The sequence below is a fragment of the Mobula hypostoma genome, chromosome 20 (assembly GCF_963921235.1).
Source record: "Mobula hypostoma chromosome 20, sMobHyp1.1, whole genome shotgun sequence".
Classification (NCBI taxonomy): Eukaryota; Metazoa; Chordata; class Chondrichthyes; order Myliobatiformes; family Myliobatidae; genus Mobula; species Mobula hypostoma.
The window spans coordinates 37,511,732-37,533,792 of NC_086116.1; positions in this window are offsets into that span (position 1 = coordinate 37,511,732).

The window sequence follows — 22,061 nt, forward strand, 5'->3', positions numbered from 1 at the left end:
AGGTGCTTTGAGAGTTTGGTCATGGCTAGAATCCACTCCTTCCTAAACAGGGTTCTGGACCCAGTACATTTTGCCTATCACCACAATAGGCCTACAGCAGATACAATCTCACTGGCTCCACTCATCCTCGGATCACCTAGACAATAGGAATACCTATGTCAGGCTGCTGTTTATTGACTACAGTTCAGTGTTCAACACAATCATACCCTCAGTCCTAATCAACAAGCTCCCAAACCTGGAGCTCTATTCCTTCCACTGCAACTGGATCCTTGACTTCCTCACAAGGAGACCACAGTTGGTGCAGATTGGAAATAACATTTCCTCACTGACATTCAAGACTGGCACGGCTGAAACTCAGCTAAGTTTGGCAATGGCATAGCTATTGTTGGCAGAATTTCAGATGGTGATGAGGAGGCGTACAGGACTGAGGTAGCTCAGCTGGTTGAGTGGTGTCACAACAACAACCCTACACTGGATGTCAGTAAGACCAGGGGATTGATTGTGGATTTCAGGAAGAGGAAGTCGAGGGGACACACACCAATCCTCATCAAGGGATCAGAAGTGGAAAGGGTGAGCAGTTTCAAATTCCTTAGTGTCAACATCTCTGAAGGTCTATCCTGGCCCCATCATATTAATGCAATTGCAAAGGAAGCACAACAGCGGCTATATTTCACTAGGTGTTTGGGGAGACTTGGTATGCCACCAATGACCTTGCCAATTTCTACAGATGTAGAACTGTAGAATTCTGATCAATTACTTCACTGTCTGGTATGGAGGGGCCACTGGAATGGATCGAAAAAAACTGCAGAAAGTTGTAAACTCAACAGTTCCATCATAAGGCCATAAGATATAGGACCAGAAGAATTAGGCCGTTTGGCCCATTGAATCTGCTCTGTCATTTCATTATAGCTGATCCAGTTTTCCTCTCAGCCTCAATCTCCTGCCTACCCTGCCTGCCCTGACCAAACAAGAATCTATCAACCTTTGCCTTAAATATACATAAAGACTTGCCCTCCACAGCGGCCTGTAGCAATGGATTCCACAGATTCACTACTCTCTGGCTAAAGAAATTCCTTCTCATCTCCACTCCAAAAGGACACCATCAATTCTGAAGCTGTATCCTCTGGTCTTAGACTTCCCCACCATAGGAAATATCCTCTCCACATTCACTCTATCAAGGCATTTCACAATTTGATAGGCTTCCATTTTGTCACCCTTCATTCTCCTGGAGGCCAGAGCCATCAAATGATCTTCATATGGTAAGCCACTTAGTCCTGGAATCATGTTCATAAACCTCCTTCGAATCCTCTCCAGTTTCAGCACATCCTTTCTCAGATAAGGGACCCAAAACAGCTCACAACACTCCAAGTGAGGCCTCACCAGTGCTTTATCAAGGATCTAGTGATTCTTGAAAGATTATTACTAATGCCTCCACAATCTCTTCAGCCACCCCTTTCAGAACCCTGGTGTGTACACCATCTGGTCCAGGTGACTTATCTACCTGCAGACCTTTCAGGTTCCCAAGAAACTTCTCTCTAGTAATGGTAACTTCACACACTTCATGACCCTTGACATCTGGAACTTCCACCATACTGCTAGTGTCTTCCACAATGAAGACTAATGCAACAGACTTATTCAGTATACTTATCGTGGACTCTAGCCTCCCCAGCATCCATCGTTAAGGACCCCATCACTCAGGACATGCCCTCTTCTCATTGCTACCATCAAGGAGGAGGTACAGGAGCCTGAAGGCACACACTCATCATTTCAGGAACAGCTTGTTCCCCTCTGCCATCAGATTTCTGAATGGACAGTGAACACATGAACACTACCTCAATATTTTTCCTCTCATTTTGCAGTACTTATTTAATTGTCCAGCACCAGAGGGCACCGTCTCAGAATAGAAGGTCATCCCTTTAAAACAGAGATGAGGAGGAATTTCCTCAGCCAGAGGATGGTAAATCTGTGTAATTCATTACCACATACATCTGCGGAAGCCAAGTCATTATATTTAAAGTGGAGGTTGATAGGTTCTTGATTGGTAAGGGTTTGAAAGTTTACGGGGCAAAGGCAGGAAAATTAGGTTGAGAGGGCCATGATGGAATAGTGAGGAGACTTGATGGGCCAAATGACTTAAATCTGCTTCTTTGTTTTATGGTCTTATGTGGAGAAAGTACTTTACTGAAAGGGTGTCTAATTCATCTGGTACAACAACGTGCATAAGAAAGAAGTTGCCGTCCTTAGCTGATCACGCCTAGTTGAAAGGACTTGTGGTTGTCCGTCATGTCTGCCGATGACAGAAAGCTTGGGCGGGACAGTTTTTAAAATGGGGCCGTTCCACTCTCTCGACCTCAGAAGTCTGGGTCCAGTGGTATGAACAAGTATCACAAATTGTTGACTTCCTCGGTTGCAATGGATGACCATGACTGCTTCTGTGCCTTTTCATGCTCTTTGCTCTTCATGGAGCATTGCTTCACTGTAAAGTCATAGGGAAGTACAGCACAGTAAAAGGCCCTTTGGCCCATCTAGTCCATGCCAAAACCTTTTAAACTGCCTACTCCCATCAACCTGCACTGGGACCATAGCCCTCCATATCCCTACTATCCATGTACCTATCCAAACATCTCTTAAACGTTGAAATCGAGCTCACATGCACCACTTGTGCTGTCAACTCATTCCACACTCACGATGCTCTGAGTGAAAAAGTTTCCCCTGGTGTTCTTCTTAAACTTCTCACTTTTCACCCTTAAGCCATAACCTCAAGTTGTAGTCCCGCCCAACCTCAGTGGAAAAAGCCTGCTTGCGTTTACCATAACGATACATCTCAGAACTTTGTATATCTCTATCAGATCTCCTCTCTCTTAATCTTATAAATTCTAAAGAAGACAGTCCTAGCCTATTCAATCTTTCCTTATATCTCAGGTCCTCCAAACCCAGCAACATCCTTGTAAATTTTCTCTGTACTCTCTCAACTTTGTTTACATCTTTCCTGTAGGTTGGCGACCAAAACTGCACACAGTACACCAAATTAGGCCTCACCAATCTCTTATACAAGTTGAACATAACATTCCATCTTCTGTACTCAGTATATCGATTTATGAAGGCCAATATGTCAAAAGCTTTCTTTACGACCCTCTTTACCTGTGATGCCACTTTCAATGAATTATAGACTTGTATTCCCAGATATCTTTGTTCTACCGTACTCCTCAGTGCCCTAACATTCTCTGTGTAAGGTTGGTCCCACTGAAGTTGTCTGCATTAAATTCCATCTGCCATTTTTCATCCCATTTTTCCAGCTGTTACAGACCCTCCTGCAGGCCATAATAGCCTTCCACATAGTCCACTACAACCCTAATCTTGATGTCATCTGCAAATTTGCTCACCTTGTTAACCATATCATCCAGATCACTGATATAGATGACAAACAACAAAGGACCCAGCACTGATCCCTATGGCACTCCACTAGTGAGAGGCCTCCAATCAGAGAGGCAACCCTCTGCTCCCCCTCTCAGGCTTCTCCCACAAAGTCATCCTCATCCCGACTGAACCTTCTTGACCTGCCTCCCATGCAGGACTTTGTCAAGTGCCTTACTAAAGTCCATGTAGACAACATTCACTGCCTTTCCACTTTCCTGGTAACTTCCTCAAAAAACTCTATAAGATTCATTAGAAAGGACCTACCACACATGAAGCCATGCTGACTATCCGTTATCAGACCATGTCTCTCCAAATATTTGTGTATCTGGTGCCTGAGAATACCTTCCAATAACTTTCCCACAACTGATGTCAGACTCATTGGCCTATAATTTCCTGGTTTCTGTTTAGACCCTTTTTTAAGCAGTGGAACAACAGCAACTACCCTCCAATCCTCTACTACCTCTCCTGTCGCTAAGTATGTTTTAACTATCTCTTTTAGGGCCTTGGCAATTTCTGCACACCTCCCGTAGGTTCCAAAGGAACCACTTGTCAGGCCCTGGGAATTTATCCACCCTGATTTGCCTCATGGTAGCAAACACCTCCTCCCCTGTAATCTGTACAAAGTTGATGCCTCTTTGCCTCACTTCTATCGACTCTGAATCTGTCTCCCAAGTAAATACAGATGCAAAGAATGCATTTGATCTCATCTGCCCAGTCTGCCAGAGCTGACTTAGCATCTTAGGACAGGCATGTCCCTATCTGACTGGGGTTGAGGCCACCGGCTTCCCTCACCACTTTTAGCCCTCCCATCACAGCGGTGCACCAGGGTGTGGCCGCTATCACATGCAAACAGCTACTTGGAGCCAGGGGTCAGAGCTGAGTGTCCGGTGGGGACCAAAGGTGAGTGAGCTGCCGCAAAATGGATGCGACAAGCCCCTCCACCTGAGGTGTGACCCCTCCCTGTTTGCCTCATACACCCCACTAGGTGGCGTAGACTTAATTTAATAAGATGGTAGTGGAGAGAAATCAAAATCAAGAATTGAGGGAATGGTACTTAATTCTGGAAGGATGGTGGAGGGTTCCAAAGATTCACTACCTTCTGACTGAAGAAACTTCATCTCATCTGTGATCTGATGATCTTTTATCCTCATGCCATGGCAATGTAGCTGTTGGCGCAACACTATTAAAGCTCAGGACATTAGAGGCTGGAGTTCAATCCTGACGTCATCTGTAAGGCACCTGAAGATCCTCTTTGTGGAATGTGTGGGTTTCCTCCAGGCGCTACGGTTTCCACCCACAGTCCAAAAAGACATATAGTATAGTAGGTTACTTGGTTGTTGTAAATTGTCCAGTGATTAGGTTTGGTATAATCCAAGGTAGGTGAGGCGGAGAGGGGCTGGGCGGTGTGGTTCAGAGGGCCAGAAGGGCATATTCTGTGCTGTATCTCAATAAATAAATCTTCCAATTCAGATTTATTCAGCTTCAGATTCATTTATTCATCACATTTAGATTGATCATACAGTGAAATGTATCATTCACGTTAAAAACCAACACAACTTGCAGGGGCAGCTCGCAAGTGTCACCACCTGGATGGCTTCTTAAAAGATAACAGGTAGGTTGTGGACTGAAGTTTGGGAGAGAGAGGTTAATTAGCCAGTATGGACACTAAAAGCCGGGTGGATTCCCTCTGTGTTGTAAATTTCTTGATGCAACAACCCTTAGCAAGCCACTTAATTTAACTCAGTTTAGATAAATAATAATTGAGTTATTCACCTCATTGAATAAATAAATACAGTAATGCAAACCCCTTTGACTGATCTGCCCAATCACGAGTGTATACTTCAAAAGAATATTAGAAAATTACTGGTGCGTTTGCCATCGTAGGATTGGAGCCACACTTTTCCTCATCATGGACCTGTTTAAATTCTGGAACCTTTTTGCAATCCCAAAATATGTAGGCATATTTTGTCTTAAATTTACAATACCTTGATAATACTCCTTAAACAGCAAATGAATGTTTAAACCTTTTACTGAAGAGATGAATGCTATTTGGTAGTTAATCATTATCAGGCAAAGATCTAAGTGCCTTTTCAACTCCACTTTTTATCTTTTGCATCCCTATGAAAAGAAACTTCTGGCTGATACAAGTTCAGAAATGGGAACAGATTCTATTCCCTCTGTGTGGTTTACGCTCTTTAGTCACCTTAAATCTCTGAAGAACCAAGTTAATGTCCGAATCAAAACATCAGTCATGCACATTTTTGTGTTTTCTGTTGGCATTGATAACAAGCTGGGGGAATCTGTCTTGGCATCTTTGGATGGGTTGGTTAAACAAAGTCATTTAGATGGCATAAGATGGTCTGATGTCACTATAGTGAAAGGAGGCAATTCATTTTTCCATTTGCTAAGTCACTTTAATAGTTCAGCCAACACCAGCCAGTTGATCATCACATGCAGTTTATGCAAAGTAGTTAAATGTTTGACTAAGTATTAGCACCCACAATGCACAGGACACCCATGAGCTGGGAAATCCATTGAGATATCCCAGGAACTTAATAACGTGTTATAGTTATTTATTCACTTTGTATTCTGTAGAACTACAAGCTAACTAAAAGTGATGCTAAGCCAAAGAAGATACCACCTACTCCTTGGTTATGTAGGTTTTGAATCAGAAGTTTGTGGGTTCAAATCCCATTCCATAGAACAGACTTGAGTACAAAATCTAAGCTGTGGCCATTTGATTAAGGTGCTTACGTTAAAGGCCCCATCATTTTTCTTGGGTCTGTGTAAAAGATCCCTTAGAGTCACTGTGTTATACAGCACAGAAGCAAGATCTGCTGACTGAGGTGTCTCATCCAAGCTATCCCTTTGCCAGCATTTAGCTCATAATCTTATAAGACTTCCCAATCATGTAACTGCCCAACTGACTTTTCAAAATTGTTATTGTACCTACCTCAACCACTTCCATTGGCAGCTAATTCCACATAAGTACCATCATTTGTGTGGAAAAAAATGCCCCTCAAGTTCCTCATAACTTTTTCCCCTCTCACCATAAACCTGTGCCCTCCAGTTCTTGATTCCTAGACTCTAGGAAAAAGATTGAGTGCATTCACCCTGACTATGTCCTTTAACACCTTTCAGTCTCCTGCAATCTAAGGAATAAATTCCTAGCATGTCCCAACCTCTCACTATAATTCAGTCTCTCAAGTCCTATCAGCATCCTTGTAAATCTTTCCTGTACTCTTTCAGTTTAATAATGACTTTCGTACATCATGGCAGCCAAAACTGAACACAGTCTTCCGAGAGTGGCCTCACCAGCATCCTGTACAATTGCACCATGACCTCCCAACTTTTAAACTCAAAGCAATGACTTATGGAGGCCATTGTGCCTAAAGACACCTTCCCAAACTTGTCTACCATATACCTATACTCCAAGGACAATCTATTCTACAACAACCCAGCAGGACCCTGCATTCACTGTGAAACTCCTACCTGGATTTGACTTTCTAAAATGCAACACCTCACACTTACCTGAATTAAATGTCAAGGCCATTCCTCAACCCACTTACTCAGCTGATTAAGATAACCCTGTAATTTTGATAACCTTTTTCATTGTCCAGTATACCACCCATTTTAGTATCATCATTTTCTTTTTGGTCAATAAGTTTGCAGGTGACATTAAATTGTTACTACCAAATCCTGTGTTGCTATCATGAAGGAGATTTATCCTTAGGTTCCTGGCTAATGTTAAAGAGCATTATAAAAATGGATTTTTTAGTCATTATCTCAATGGCGTGTGCAGGTTTCCTGCTATGTTTCCTACATTATAAAGATGACATTATAAAAAATTGTGTTGGCGTGTGGCCAAGTGGTTAAGGCTTTCGTCTAGTGATCTGAAGGTCACTAGTTCGAGCCTTGGTTGAGGCAGCGTGTGTGTCCTTGAACAAGGCACTTAACCACACATTGCTCTGCAATGACACTAGTGCCAAGCTGTATGGGTCCTAATGCCCTTCCCTTGGACAACATTGGTGGCGTGGAGAGGGGAGACTTGCAGCATGGGCAACTGCTAGCTTTCCATACAACCTTGCCCAGCCCTGCGCCCTGGAAACTTTCCAAGGCGCAAATCCATGGTCTCATGAGACTAACAGATGCCTATAAAAGACGACTGCAATTTTTAAAATACATCAATTGGAACGGCAAGGGAAGTGAAAAACATTCTTTCCCTATATCAGGATGGGTGACCCAATTCTTCCCTCCAAAGATAGGAAAAAAACCTTTTAAAATATTGAGAGATTTGATGAAAAAATTCAGAGCTTTTCAGGATATCACAGTAGCATCGCAGTTACAGTGCCAGTGGTTGTTGACTGGAGCTCAATTCCCTCTGCAACCTATACAGAGTTTGTAAGTTCTCCCCATGTCTGCCTGGGTTTCCTCCGGATGCTCTGGTTTCCTCCCACATTTCAAAAACGCACGGTTAGGGTTAGTGAGTTGTGCACATGCCATGTTAGCACCGTAAACATGGCAATACTTGTGGGCTGGCCCCAGCACAATTCTCCCTGATAAAATTTGATGCAAACATTGCATTTCATAGTATGTTTCATAGTACAAGTGACAAGTAAAACTAATCTTAATTTTAACAAGCTTTAACCTGTTAAATACATTGATTCCATTGATGCATTAAACATCTTGGCACAAACTAACCAACAAGAGGCATTTATCAAACTGCACATAACAATGAACCACAAAACAAGGTTTCAGTACTGAGGTAAGTTTTTAAGAATTTTATTGGAAAAGAATACCATATTTTCCTTAATAATCAGTGAAATAAATTCCAAACAAGCTGAACATTTATCTCTTGAACAACTGTTAAAAAATTCTTTCTGAGAAAATAAATTTTAAATTTAACTGTTATAGTGGTAACCTGGTGAAAGTTTTTATAAATATTAACAAAGAGTACCCCATACAAGATATTATGGGTTTTCTAATACTGAGAAGTAAGATGAAAAAATCAACAGAGCATTCACTAGCATGGAAAAAGCCAATAGGATTTATTTCTTCTTCATAAGATGCTGGTATTCCAGAAATGTGTGTTTTTGCTTCAAAGGCCCCAGGTGTACCAATTGCTTCAGTTATTGCTACAAGTTATTACCAAGTGTGATTCATTTAATCAAAGAAAATCTATGACCCAGGAGAAGACTTTACAGCCTATCATGTCTTTGCAGGTAGAAAAAGAGATAACTAGATTGATGCTACCTTCCATTGAATGGCCAATTGACCTGCAGAGCACAACTCAAGTATACATTTGTATGGATTTTAAATATGATGAGGTATCTGCCTCTACCACCCTTTTAGACATGAGTTCCAGACTATTTCTGTGGAAAACAAAATCCTCACCTCCATTCTAACCCACCAATTATGTTCAAAGTATGCCTCCATTTCTCCATCTGAGGAAATGGGTCCTTCCTGTTTACTGTAGTTCAGCCCCTGATAGTTTTAATTAAATCTCACGTTAGCCTCCCTGTTCCAAAGAAAACAACCTCAGCCTACACAATCTTTCCTCGTAGCTACGGAGTCAGCCAAGTCAAGCACAATAGTGGGTGTAGAATCCTATAATGGCTGGACCGTAGATTCCTTCCATGAGCCAGCCATTTCATATTAAAATGAAAAACCAATAGTTTTGTGGTTAGCTCGAGTAATAATAGTGCCATAACCTCAGAGATGTTTAATTACTTGAATTCAAATCTCCACCTTTCATTGGGTAGAGTAAAACATATTCACTGGAGCTTGGAGGTAGGTGTTCCACACCAGTGCAAAATGCATTCCTTAATTCTGGATTTAAAACTGTCACCATTCTACAGCCTATGAAATGAGCATTGAACTTTCCTGTTTCAAATAACCCATGACTCATGCATTCCATTCCCACTCCCACCTGTCTACTCAGGGAATGATTACATATACCAATTCGGCTCCCCCAATGGTTGCATCTGTGTATCATCCCTTCCTAATCTAGTTCCACCTATCACCCACCAACCTCTGTCTCTATTTGTACCCCTCACCTTCCCCACCCAGCTCCATCTGCCTAATTATTTCTTATGTTTCTAACTAGCCTCAATATCACCCACCCCTCTCATTTCTAAATACTGAGAGTTTCCCCTCTTCACTCTCCAGGTTTCCACCCAAAACATCAGCCATCCCTTTGCCCTCACAAATGCCACCTGACCCACTGAGTTGCCCACAATTCCAGCATCTGCAGTCGCTTGTGCCTCCTCTCACCTGCACCTGCAGTCTGCAGCTCAAAATGCTTCCTGCTACTGACAGGGGCTTGACTGTGTCATGAATCTTCCCCCCGCGCAAGGTCACACTCTGCAAGAATGGCATTGCTTCGGAGATAAATTGCTGCATGGAGCAAAGCCTGGCTGGAAGAAAGCTGAGCGCCTATCACTTGCATCTTGGATCAAACCTCATTAGCACATTCTTGCCAGGACTCTTTAACACCCATCTCATTAAACTCAGATTGGGTAAACATTGCTTTAATCTAAAGCAGAGTCGGCCAGTGATATTTCCTAATAAATTGCACCCATCATGAAATTGGACCAGTATTTCCATCCCAAACTACAACTCATATTCTCAGTATTATTGATTGATTTATGTGGATTTTGTCTTCTTTTGCACATTGATTGCCTGCAAGAAAATGAATTTTCGGGTAGTTTACAGTGACATATAAATTTACTTTGAACTTTGATGCACTGTTCACATGAGTGCACCTGACACATCTTTGTCATCTGACAAACATCTAATGATGTTGCTTTTCATGCAGTACTTATTTCACTCTGAACAAAATAAACTTAAGTTTAATGGTGCAACTCAGAATTGTCATGGAATAGTCTCACTACAAACAAGGATAGACCGAAGGGTTTCGGCCCAAAACGTGTACTTTTTTCCATAGAAGCTGCCTGGCCTGCTGAGTTCGTCCAGCATTTTGTGTGTGTTGCTCGGATTTCCAGCATCTGCAGATTTTCTCTTGTTAGGGGTAGTTTGTTGCATTGATAATTACTTAAAGGGAGTCTCTGCAGACATTGTGAGAGGAGAGATGGAAGCATTATTCTCACTGCGGGCAGCTCAGACATTTTCCAACACCCACAGTTTTTGCCAAATGTGACGGGGAACGTGTTATCCTGTATTTGTGTCCAGTTCTGGTCGCCTCACTATAGGAAGGATGTGGAAGCATTGGAAAGGGTACAGAGGAGATTTACCAGGATGCTGCCAGGTTTAGAGAGTATGGATTATGATCAGAGATAAAAGGAGCCTAGGGCTTACTCTTTGGAGAGAAGGAGGATGAGAGGAGACATGATAGAGGTGTACAAGATATTAAGAGGAGTAGATAGAGTGGACAGCCAGCACCTCTTCCCCAGGGCACCACTGCCCAATACAAGAGGACATGGCTTTAAGGTAAGGGGTGGGAAGTTCAAGGGGGATATTAGAGGAAGGTTTTTTACTCAGAGTGGTTGGTGTGTGGAATGCACTGCCTGAGTCAGTGGTGGAGGCAGATTCACTAGTGAAGTTTAAGAGACTACTAGACAGGTATATGGAGGAATTTAAGGTGGGGGGTTATACGGGAGGCAGGGTTTGAGAGTCGGCACATCAATGTGGGCCGAAGGGCCTGTACTGCGCTGTACTATTCTATGTTCTATATTCTATTTAGTTGCAGATGCTCCCACTCAGGACTGCCACCCTGTGTGATGGAGAGGTTTGTGAGTTCCCGAGGTCCCGAAAGCAATGCTGCCTGGAGTTTAGCCATCTGGCACTTAGCTTCCAGTAGAATCACTCGTGGCAGTAAGGTCAAGGGGGGGAAGTTCCAGACAAAGATCGATCCAACCAGTACGTCTATGATGGAGCTGGCGGAAGATGATGACACATCACAATGGCAGTGAAGGTGGAGGAAGGGTGGGCAGTGAAAGGTGTCCAACCATCTTATATTCCATGCCACTCGACCCTGACCTCAATCAGTCAAAGAGCATGTGGTAGCTACCTGTGCATCACCCTCCCACATTAGATAGAGTCATACACAGGCATTCGCCATTAAGGGAATCCACCCTAGCATCCCAGATTAAATCCCATGGCAATCAGCAAGTGGCTAAGGAGGCAGGATTGTGACATCTGGATGTGGTCCCAGATTGTCTTCTACCCAAAGCCCCACCAACTCCTTAGAAAAACATTATACTCGACTCGAGTGATCACATTACCACTAGTAGATTCAGTGTCGGCAACATTTATTTTGCAATCTTCCTGGGTGAGGAAATAGCAAGGTCTGCAGCAATATCGACACAGTTGACACACCAACACTCCTGCATAATGGTACATGTGGCCTCCCCTACATGAGAACTTATTGAACAGTAATAGTGAGTTCACAGTCACTTTCAACAAAGAGAAATGAACTGTCCCTGCTATTCACCATCTGCCCCTGGTCCACCTGCAATCTTCCCCTAAGGAAGAGAAAACTATTTCCAACACAGGCGATCACAGGGAAAGCCTCTCCACCATTGAGCACATCTACAAGGAGCACTGTCACAAGAAAGCAGCACTCATTACTAAGGGCTCCCACCAAGTGTGCTATGCTCTCCTCTCACTGCCACTATCAGGAAGGAGGTACAGGAGCCTTAAGTCCCACACCACCAGGTTCAGGAACAGTTATTACTGTACAACCATCAAGCTCCTGAAGCAATGTGGATAACTTCATTCACTTCAGCTCTGAAATGATTCCACAACTTATGGACTCACATTCAAGGATTGCACAAGTAAGTATTATTTATTGATGTAAAGCATTGGTTAAAATTTCTACTGCCGTGCTGTGAGGTATTCTTATTTTAGCCATTTTCTCCGAATTCAGTGTATCCTGCTAGTAAGAGTGTTTTGGCTTCAGCCAAAGATAAGGAGCCATGTTATCCAAGTTAGGAATGCTGTGTCAGCCAATAAGGATTGTCTTGGTATGTGTTGTAACTTTCTGCTCAGTGGGAAGATTAGGGAGCTGGTTGGGATCAGAGTTCTGAAAGATAGTAGTCTGGTTTGGGGTCTTTCAGTAGAAGCTCCGGAGCAGGACACAAGGGAAGATGCCGCAGAATGCCACTCAAAGGAAAGATCCCGTTTTAAGAAGTGCTTTGTGCAGATGAATGGTTCAAAGGAGTAAGTGTCAATACTCCTGAGGTAACCAGGTCATTTGAGATGGTCTTCGAGAGAAGGTAGAACTGTGGCTGGTGTCCTTCATGCAGAACATGGGTTCAGTATGTGAGTAAAGCGATACACCCGACTACTCCAGAAATGAGCTCCAACGTTTATGTGCACATTAGACTGCTTTAACTGTAATGGACACTTTTATTTTTTTCTTTTCTTTTTCATGTTAACTGTTTGATGAAGTTGAAATATTGGTTAAATATACTTTCTTTATAATTTTATGTTGGTGTGCGCTCCGTCATTTTCTGGCGAATGCTAACTGTATATGGGGCAATATTTACAAAGCATTCGCTACAATCAATGTTCCTCCCCGGAATATCCCAACTTTCCTGTTTGGTGGAACCCCAGATCACGCTGACCCTAATCATATATTGCTTCTGAAAGGTGGACTTCTCACCGCAGAGTTACGTGGCTGTTAACAGAGTTAGCTAATGAGCAAGTTTGTTTATGAGCCTCGGTGAGAGGGTTGCATTTACTTTGTATTTGCACAGATTGTCTTTCTTGCAACGTTGATTGTTTGTCAGTCTTTGTTCAAAGTTCAAAGTAAATATGTTGTCAAAGTACATATATGTCACCATATACTACCCTGAGAATAATTTTCTCGCAGTAGAAGAAATATAACAGAATCAATGAAAATCTACGTTCAGATAAAGACTAACAAACAACCAATGTGCACTGTGCTGTACCATCACATTGGAGGGTCTCAGACACAATATAAGGTGTTGCTCCTCCATTCTGAAGCTAGCCTCATCCTGGCCCAGGAGGAACCGGAATGGGAATCGGAATTAAAATGTTTGGCCTCCGGGAAGCTTTGCATTTGGCGGATGGCGCAGAAGTGCTCAAGGAAGTGGGTTTCACAATTTACAACAAGCCTCACAGATGTAGAGCTGGCCACATCACGTGCACTGGACACAACAGGTGACTTCAGCTGATTTTGCCAGTGAAGTGTTGCCTCACCTGGAAGGACTGTTTGGGGCCCTGAATGGAGGTGAGGGAGGAGGTGAATGGGCAGGTTTGGCTGCTTGCAGAGATAAGTGGCCTAATTCTTCTCCCGTGTCTTATAGTCCAATGATTGATGATGGCTTGCTGCCACTCCGTTCTGAAATGGCAGCCTCTTCCACAGATGGCCATGAGGGCAGTTTGCCTATTCTGCTGGTTACAGAAGTCTTCTTTGTGGTCCCAATGCATGGCCTTGAGGTTCTCGGTAGTCAGTAGGGATGCTGCACTTCTTTAAGGAAGCTGTGAGCACATCATTTTCTCTCCACGCCCAATAACATGCTCTCCCAACAGAACTCAGATTAGACCATAAGACATAGGAGCAGAATTAGGCCATTCAGCCCATCGAGTCCACTCCACTATTCCATCATGGCCGCATTCTTCTAAATTCCAGAGAGTACAGACCCAAAGCTGCCAAACGCTCCTCATATGTTAACCCCTTCATTCCTGGAATCATCCTCTGGACTTCCCTCCAATGATAATACATCCTTTCTGAGGTAAGGAGCCCAAAACTGTTGACAATATACATTGTCAGTTTAGTTTTAGGAGTTTCATGTCAGACATGTGAGTGACATTGCTAGCTCAATGTGAATGACTGGGAGTAACCTGGGTCTCAGGGCTACTGACGTTGGACTCAGAGAGGACACTAATATTTATTTGCTTGTCCTTTGGAGGATTTTAGTACTGTCTCAAATACTGTTCGCAAAGATCAAATCATTACACAGTGCATTAAGACAGAACAAGATAAAACAATAACAATGCAGGTTAAAGTGTAAAATGCACAGAGAAAGTGCAGTGAGGGCAAACATTAAAGTGCAAGATTAGATTACACAGGATCAAAAGTCCATCTTATCCAAGTAGGGAACCACTTAATAGTCATATTACAGCAGAGCAGGAGCTGTCCTTGAGCCTGATGGCACATGCTTTCAGGCTTTTCAATCTTCTGCCTGATGGGCGAGGGGAGACGAGAGAATGTTCTTAAATGATGCTGGCTGTTTTACTGAGGTAGCGTTAAGTATAGACGCAGTCCATAGAGGGGATGCTGACTTCAATGGGGCTATTTTTACCGTGTTTTGAGATGCCTATTGTAAGTAGTCAGGCCGATGTGCAACTTAAATTCAAAGTTGGTATAGACATTGTGGGTCAAAGAGCATGGTCCTGGGCTTTATGTTCCATATTCTATCTCAATCTTAAATTGATATTCTCTAATTGTTGATCTATCCACTTGGTAGCCTCTTGCTGAAACAGAGCTCAGAGTAGAGTGTCTGCTTCACAGGTCTGGTTTCAGAAATGCAAAATGCAGTGAAGGCAAAGAGGCTGCAGATACTGGAATCTAAACTGACAAACAATCTACTGGAGGAACTCGTTGGGTCGGGCAGAATCTATGGGGAAGCGGGGGAAGAAATTGTCGATTGGCTCCATCTGTCATCTTCTTGCCTCTTTCTCCTAGCTCCAGTCCTCTCCTACCCCCATCTGGCTCGATCTGCCTCTCATCCTTCACCCATTCCCCTCAGTCTTACCCACTCCCCCCTTCCCCCTCACCTCTTTATACTGGCTATGCCCCTGCTCCACTGTTGTCCCAATGCAGGCTTTCAACTGAAGCGTACGAAAGAAAGAAAAATGGAGGGACAAACTGGATGGATCTCGGAGTAGGTTAAGTGCTTGCACAATATCAGGGGGTTAAAAGACCTGTACTCTCCCCCGCCCCTCGACCCGCTGAGTTCCTGCTCTCAGACCCTACAAAAGGCACACATAGAAAACTTTCTGTTCATAACCTGGGCAGATCAAGCTTGCCCGATAATAATGCATATATGAATCAATTGGAAAGATATGGCTACGGGAGGTGCACTGCTCAGTGAGAAACATTGTGAAGAGAAAGAGGCAAAACCTTCTTATCCCCATAAATGATGGCATGTAGATGAGGCTGCTGTGATTTAAATTCAAGTTCCAGTTTATTGTTGTTCAACCGTACACATATACAGCTCAATGAAGCAATGTTCCTCTGCCATTGTTTATGTACAGAAAGATGCCAGAAAAGGGTCATAAAGGGTCCTCCAACTTGCCCATGGACTGTTGGTCCAACTCCCATCAGGGAGGAGGCCACATAGCATCCACACCAGGATGGTCAGACTCAAAAAGATTCCCCAAACCATAAGGCTAATCAACAACTCCGCCCAATAATCCATCCCTCCACACCTACACCCCCAACCACCACTACTTTATCATTTCCTGTCAGTCACCTGTGCAGACACTCCTGTGCATAGCAACACTTCGCGGACATACAATCACTATGTATATAAGCTATCTCATGTATTTATATTTATTGTGTTTTTATCTTGTATTTTTTTGGGTTGTATTGGATCTGGAGTAACAATTATTTCATTCACCTTTACACTTGAGTACTGGAAATGGCATTAAACAATCTTGGACCAAGGTGTAAAGCACAGTACTTATATCACATCCAGCACAGAAAACAGTATTAACACAATAATATCATCAGATATTTTAAAAATTCCATAGATGTACTGACAAGTTGACATGAAGTGCATAGATGACATACAGTGAAGTATACTGCTACTCACACTGTCAGAAATAACGTGTACTGGGTGTTCAGCAGTGTCACAGCCTGGGGGAAGACGTTGTTACCCAACCTAACAGAGCTTGTTCTCATACGGTGGTACATTCTACCTCAGGGTAGGAGGTCAGAGAGATTGTGAGATGGATAGGAGGGGTCCTGGTCTTAGAAGAGGAGACGGGCAACCTACTGCATGAGCAAGTGTGTGCAGAGCCTGTAAGTTTCTAACTAAAGCAAGGTGCACCGTGTCGTCAGTGGAAGTAGACTGAAGGAAGTTCTCTCTGATTTCCTGTTGGTAAGTGCGTTGCCCTGTGTGGTTATGAGACAAGCAAAGCAACTGAACCGCAACATTTGACTTACTGATTGAAGGGAAGAACCATCTCAGGTATTCCCCTCCATGCCTTCCCCAAAAGAGATCAGACAGATGAGACAATGATGGCGTTTATAGACCAACCTTCAAACATTTGTGTGGAGCTCTTGCCTGGAGGTCAGGATCAGTCACTGCATAGGGGACCCACCTGAAGTCCAACCTTCAGAAAGAAGCAGAGAGGGCAGACGATTAATAAAATCATTTCTGTTGACATAGCACTGTTAATGAAAACACAGAACATAGAAAACTACAGCATACTACAGGCTCAACCCATAATGTTGTGTCGATCTTTTAACCTACTCTATGATCAATTTAACCCTTCTCTCCTACATAGCCCTCCATTTTTCTGTCATCCATGTACCTACCTAAGAGTCACTTAAATGCCCCTCATGTATCTGCTTCTACCACCATGTCCAGAAGCACATTCCAGGCAGCCACTAACCTCTGTGTAAAAAACCTACCTCTGTCATCCCTCCTACACTTTCCTCCAATCACCTTAAAATTATGCCCCCTCATATTAGCCATTTCTGCCCTAGGAGAAATGTTTCTGGCTGTCCACTCTATCTATGCCTGTTATCATCTTGTGTACCTCTATCAAATCACCTCTCATCCTTCTTCACTCCAGAAGGAAAAGCCCTAACTTTCTCAACCTATCCTCATAGGTGAAGGTAGCAGAACAGTATTTAGAGCATAAGATATAGGAGCAGAATTAGGCCATTTGGCCCATCAAATTTCATCATGGCTTTTCCTCTCAGCCCCAATTTCCTACCTTTCCCCTGTATCCCTTCATGCCCTGACCATAGAAAAATTATCAAACAAAATATTGATGCTAGTCTTAACAACTGAAACTTTTCTCTTCTGGATCGCTCTTACTGATTGAGGGGAGGAACCATCTCAGCATAAGACAGTGATGAGATAGATATTCAATGGCAAAAAAGTATCTCAGAGAAAATTATCAAACAAAATATTGATGCTAGTCTTTATAAAGAATATTAAATAGTAAAGCATAAACTTGGACAATGAAATAGGTGTAGAGCAGTATCAAAGAAAGAAAGGTGGAGAGATTTTGGGAAGGCATTTGGCAGATGAAGCCAATGCCACCGATGAGGGTGGGAAGGAAGGCAATTAGAAATTTTAGGAAAGGTTCTAAAAGTTAGCTTTGTTTATCACATGTACACTGGAACACTGACACATACAGTGAAATGTACGGTTTGCATCAACGACCAAAACAATCCGAGGTTGTACTGGGGCAGCCTGCTCATATCAGAATGCTTCTGGTGCCAACTTAGCATGCTCACAACTCTAACCCATTCATCCTTTGAACGTGGAAGGAAACGAGAGCATCCAAAGGAAACCCACACAGTCTCAGGGAGAACATAATAACTCATTACAGACAGTGGCAGGAAACAAACCCCAGTCTTACCATCACTTATCGCTTAAAGTCCAAAGTTGTTGTTAAATCTGGATATTAAAATAATTAATGGGTGCGGGAGTAGGACAGGGAAATGGACTTGAGGTACAAGATGAGTATTGATCATGTTGGATGATGGAATATACCTGAGGGACCAAATTATCTACTACTGCTCTCATTTCAGATGTCCTTACACAAGATCCCGATGCAGGGTCTCAACCCAAAACATCAACCATCTCTCTGCAACACACACAAAATGCTACAGAAGCACATAGGTCCTGTCGATGGGACTTGGCCCAAAACATAAATGCCACTCCTTAACAGCATCAGTCTTAATGGTAGTCTTCTTTCCTGGAAGAGGACAACATTGATGTTACTCTGCTTTTGGTCAAGCCTCGACAAGACTGAAACAAGATGAAGGGAGTTAAATACCGCCACAATGAAACACTGATTAGCTGGAACGTGCATACTCATGGGCGTGGTGCTGAACCTGTTCTGTAGCCTGCCTGCGAAGGCACACAGACCCTGTGGCAGAGCCCATGGTTGTGACAGGGCTCCTGTGCCTGCTGGAAGCCTCGCATGAGAGACTTGTCCAGGGTGTTGTGGGCTGAAATCCAGCAGAATAAGTCACAGCGGTCAGGTCTCTGGGGTTGAGTGTGGAGCTGTGGCTCAGAAGGGAAAGGAGGAGAAGAGGGGAGTTGAAGTGATAGGGGATTTGTTAGTTAGGGAGGTTCTACGGATGAGAACAACACTCCCGGATGGTACGTTTCCTCCAGGATGCTAGGGTCCAGGAAGTCTTGGATCAAATCTTCAGAATTCTTAAGTGGAAGGGTGAGCAACCAGAGGTCATGGTCCATGACATAGGTAGGGAGAGGGATGAGGTTCTGCAAAGTGAGTTCAGGGAGTTAGGCGCTAAGTTAAAGGACAGGACCTCCAGGGTTGTGATATCAGGATGACTACCTGTACCACGTGCTAGTGAGGTCAGAAATAGGAAGATTATACGGTTTAGCACATGGCTAAGGAGTTGGTGTACTAGAGGGGGGATAAGATTTTTGGATCATTGGGCTCTCTTCCAGGGAAGGTGGGACCTGTACAGAAGAGACCGTTTGCACCTAAACTAGAGGGGGGCGAGTATCCTAGTGGGAGGGTTAGCTAGTACTGCACGGCAATGGGGGGGGAGTGTTAAACTAGAGATGCAGGGAGATGGGAACCAGAATGCCAGAACAGATGGTAGATTGGTTGTGTATACAGATGTTGTTAAGATCTCAGACAAAGTCAGGAAGCAAAGGTTAAGCAAGGTGGGGCTGATGTTTTGAGTTATGTATATTTCAATGCAAGAAGTGATGTAGGAAAGGCAGATGAGCTCAGGGCATGGATTAACACATGGAATTATGATATTGTATTACATTAGTTGCAGGAAGGACAGGACTACAGCTCAATATCCAGGGTTCTGTTGTATTAGACATGATAGACAGGCAAGGATTAAAGGGGCAGGGATAGCTTTACTAGTCAGGGAAAATGAAATGGCAGGGCTCAGTCAGGCCAAACTGGAGAGCTTGTCTAGTGAGGCTTTATGGGTGGAACTTAGGAATAAGAAAGGTAGGACCATTTTAATGGAGCAATATTATAAGCCACCCAACAGTCATGGGATTTGTAGATTTGTGGAGAGATTGCAGACTGTTCCAAGAAACATACGGTTGTGACAGTAGGTGATTTTAACTTTCTACATATTGACTGGGATCCCCATACTGTAAGAGGATTAGATGGGATAGAATTTGTCAAATGTCTTCAAGAAAGTGTCCTTAATCAGTACATAGAAGCCCCAATGAGAGTGTGTGCAATATTTGATCTCCTTTTAAGGAATGAGACAGGGCAGGTGATAGGGGAACACTTTGCAGCTAGTGATCATAATGCCATTAGTTTCAAGGTAATTATTGGAAAGGATAGGTCTGGTCCTTGGGTTCAGATTCTACACTGGAGGAAAGCCAATTTTAATGGTATCAGAATGGATCTGGCAAGGGTGGATTGGGACAGTCTGTTTTCAGACAAAGATGTACTTGGTAAGTGGGAGGCCTTCAAAAGTGAAATTTTGAGAATACACAGTTTGTATGTGCCTGTCAGAATAAAAGGAAATGATAACAGGTTTATGGAACCTTGGTGTCAGAGAGAGCTATTGAGACCCCGGTTAAGAAAAAACGGAGGTGCACAGTAGGTAAAGGCAGGCAGGAATAAATGAGGTATTTGAGAAGTATAGGAAATCCAAGAGAACACTTAAGAAAGAAATTAAGAGGACTAAAAGAAGGCATGAGGTTGTTCTAGCAGACAAGATAAAGGAGAATCCTTAGGGATTCTATAGATTTGTTAAGAGCAAAACGATTGCATGGAACAAAATTGGTCCTATGGAAGATCAGAATGGTAATCCGTGGGTGAAGCCAGAAGAGATGGGGGAGATCATAAATGGATTCCTTGCAGCTGTATTTACTCGGGAGACGAACACAGAGTCAATAGAAGTTAGGCAAAGCAGCAGTGAGGTCATGGACTCTATAGGGATTACAGAGGAGGAGGCAATCATTGTCTTGAGCCAAATCAGGGTGGACAAATCCCCAAGGCCTGACAAGGTGTCCCCTTGAATCCTGTGAGGGGAAAGTGCCAAACTTGCAGGGGCTGTAGCAGAGATATTTAAATCATCCTCAGCAACGGGTGAGATACTGTAGGATTTGAGAAAAGCTGATGTTGTTCCGCCTTTTAAACAAGGCTTTAAGAATAAACCAGGAAATTATAGGTCGGTGAGTCTGACATCAGTCGTGGGAAAGCTATTGGAAGGTATTCTAAGAGAGTGGATATATGAGTACTTGGATAGATAGGGATTGATTAGGGATAGTAAGCATGGATTTGGGTGTTGTAGGAGTACCTAACCAATCTTACTGAGCTCTTTGTTATCTATGTGGACTTCAGCAAGGTATTTAACAAGGTTCCACATGGGACATTGGTCAAGACAGTTCCGTTGCTTGGCATTCAAGATGAGGTAATAAATTGCAATAGACATTGGCTTTGCAGGAGAAACCAGAGGGTGGTGGTAGACAGTTGCGTCTCTGACCGGAGGCCTGTGACTAGTGAAGTGCAGTAGGGACTGGTGCTCAGTCCGTTGTTGTTTGTCATTTAGATCAATGATTTGGATAATAATGTAGTTAAATGAATCAGCAAGTTTGCAGGTGACACCAAGATTGGGGGTGTAGTGGGCAACAAGGAAGACTATCAAAGCTTGCAGTGGGATCTGGACCAGCTGGAAAAATGGCAGATGAAATTTAATGCAGACAAGTGTGAGGTGTTGCACTTTGGGAGGACCAAATAGGGTAGGTCTTACAGTGAGCGATAGGGCACTGAGGAATGCAGTACAGTACAATAAAGGGATCTGAAAGACAGATCCATATTTCTTTGAAAGTGGTGTCACAGGTAGAAAGGGTTGTAAAGAAAGCTTTTGGCACATTAGCCTTCATAGATCAAAGTACTGGGTGCAGGAGTTGGGATGCTGTGTTGAAGTTGTATAGATGTTGGTGAGGCCTAATTTGGAGTATTGTGTGCAGTTTTGGTCACCTACTTATAGGAAAGATGTAAATAAGATTGAAAGAGTGCAGAGAAAACCTACAAGGATGTTGCCAGGACTGGAGTACCTGAGTTTTAAGGAAAAATTTAAAAGGTTAGAACTTTATTCCCCAGTACATAGAAGATTGAGGGGAAGATTTGATAGACATATTCAAAGTTAGATAGGGTAAATGCAAGGAGTTTTTTTCCACTGAGGTTGGGAGAGACCACAACTGGAGGTAATAGGTTAAGGGTGGAAGGTAAAGTGTTTAAGGGAAACGTGAGGGGAAACTTCTTCACTCAGAGAGTGGTGAGAGTGTGGAACGATCTGCCAGTACCATTGGTGGATGCAATTTTGATTTCAACACTCAAGACAAGTTTTGATAGGTACGTGGATGGGCAGGGTATGGAGGGCAATTGTCCGGATGCAGGTTGATGGGACTAGACTGTTTAGATGGTTTGACATGGATTGGATGGGCTGA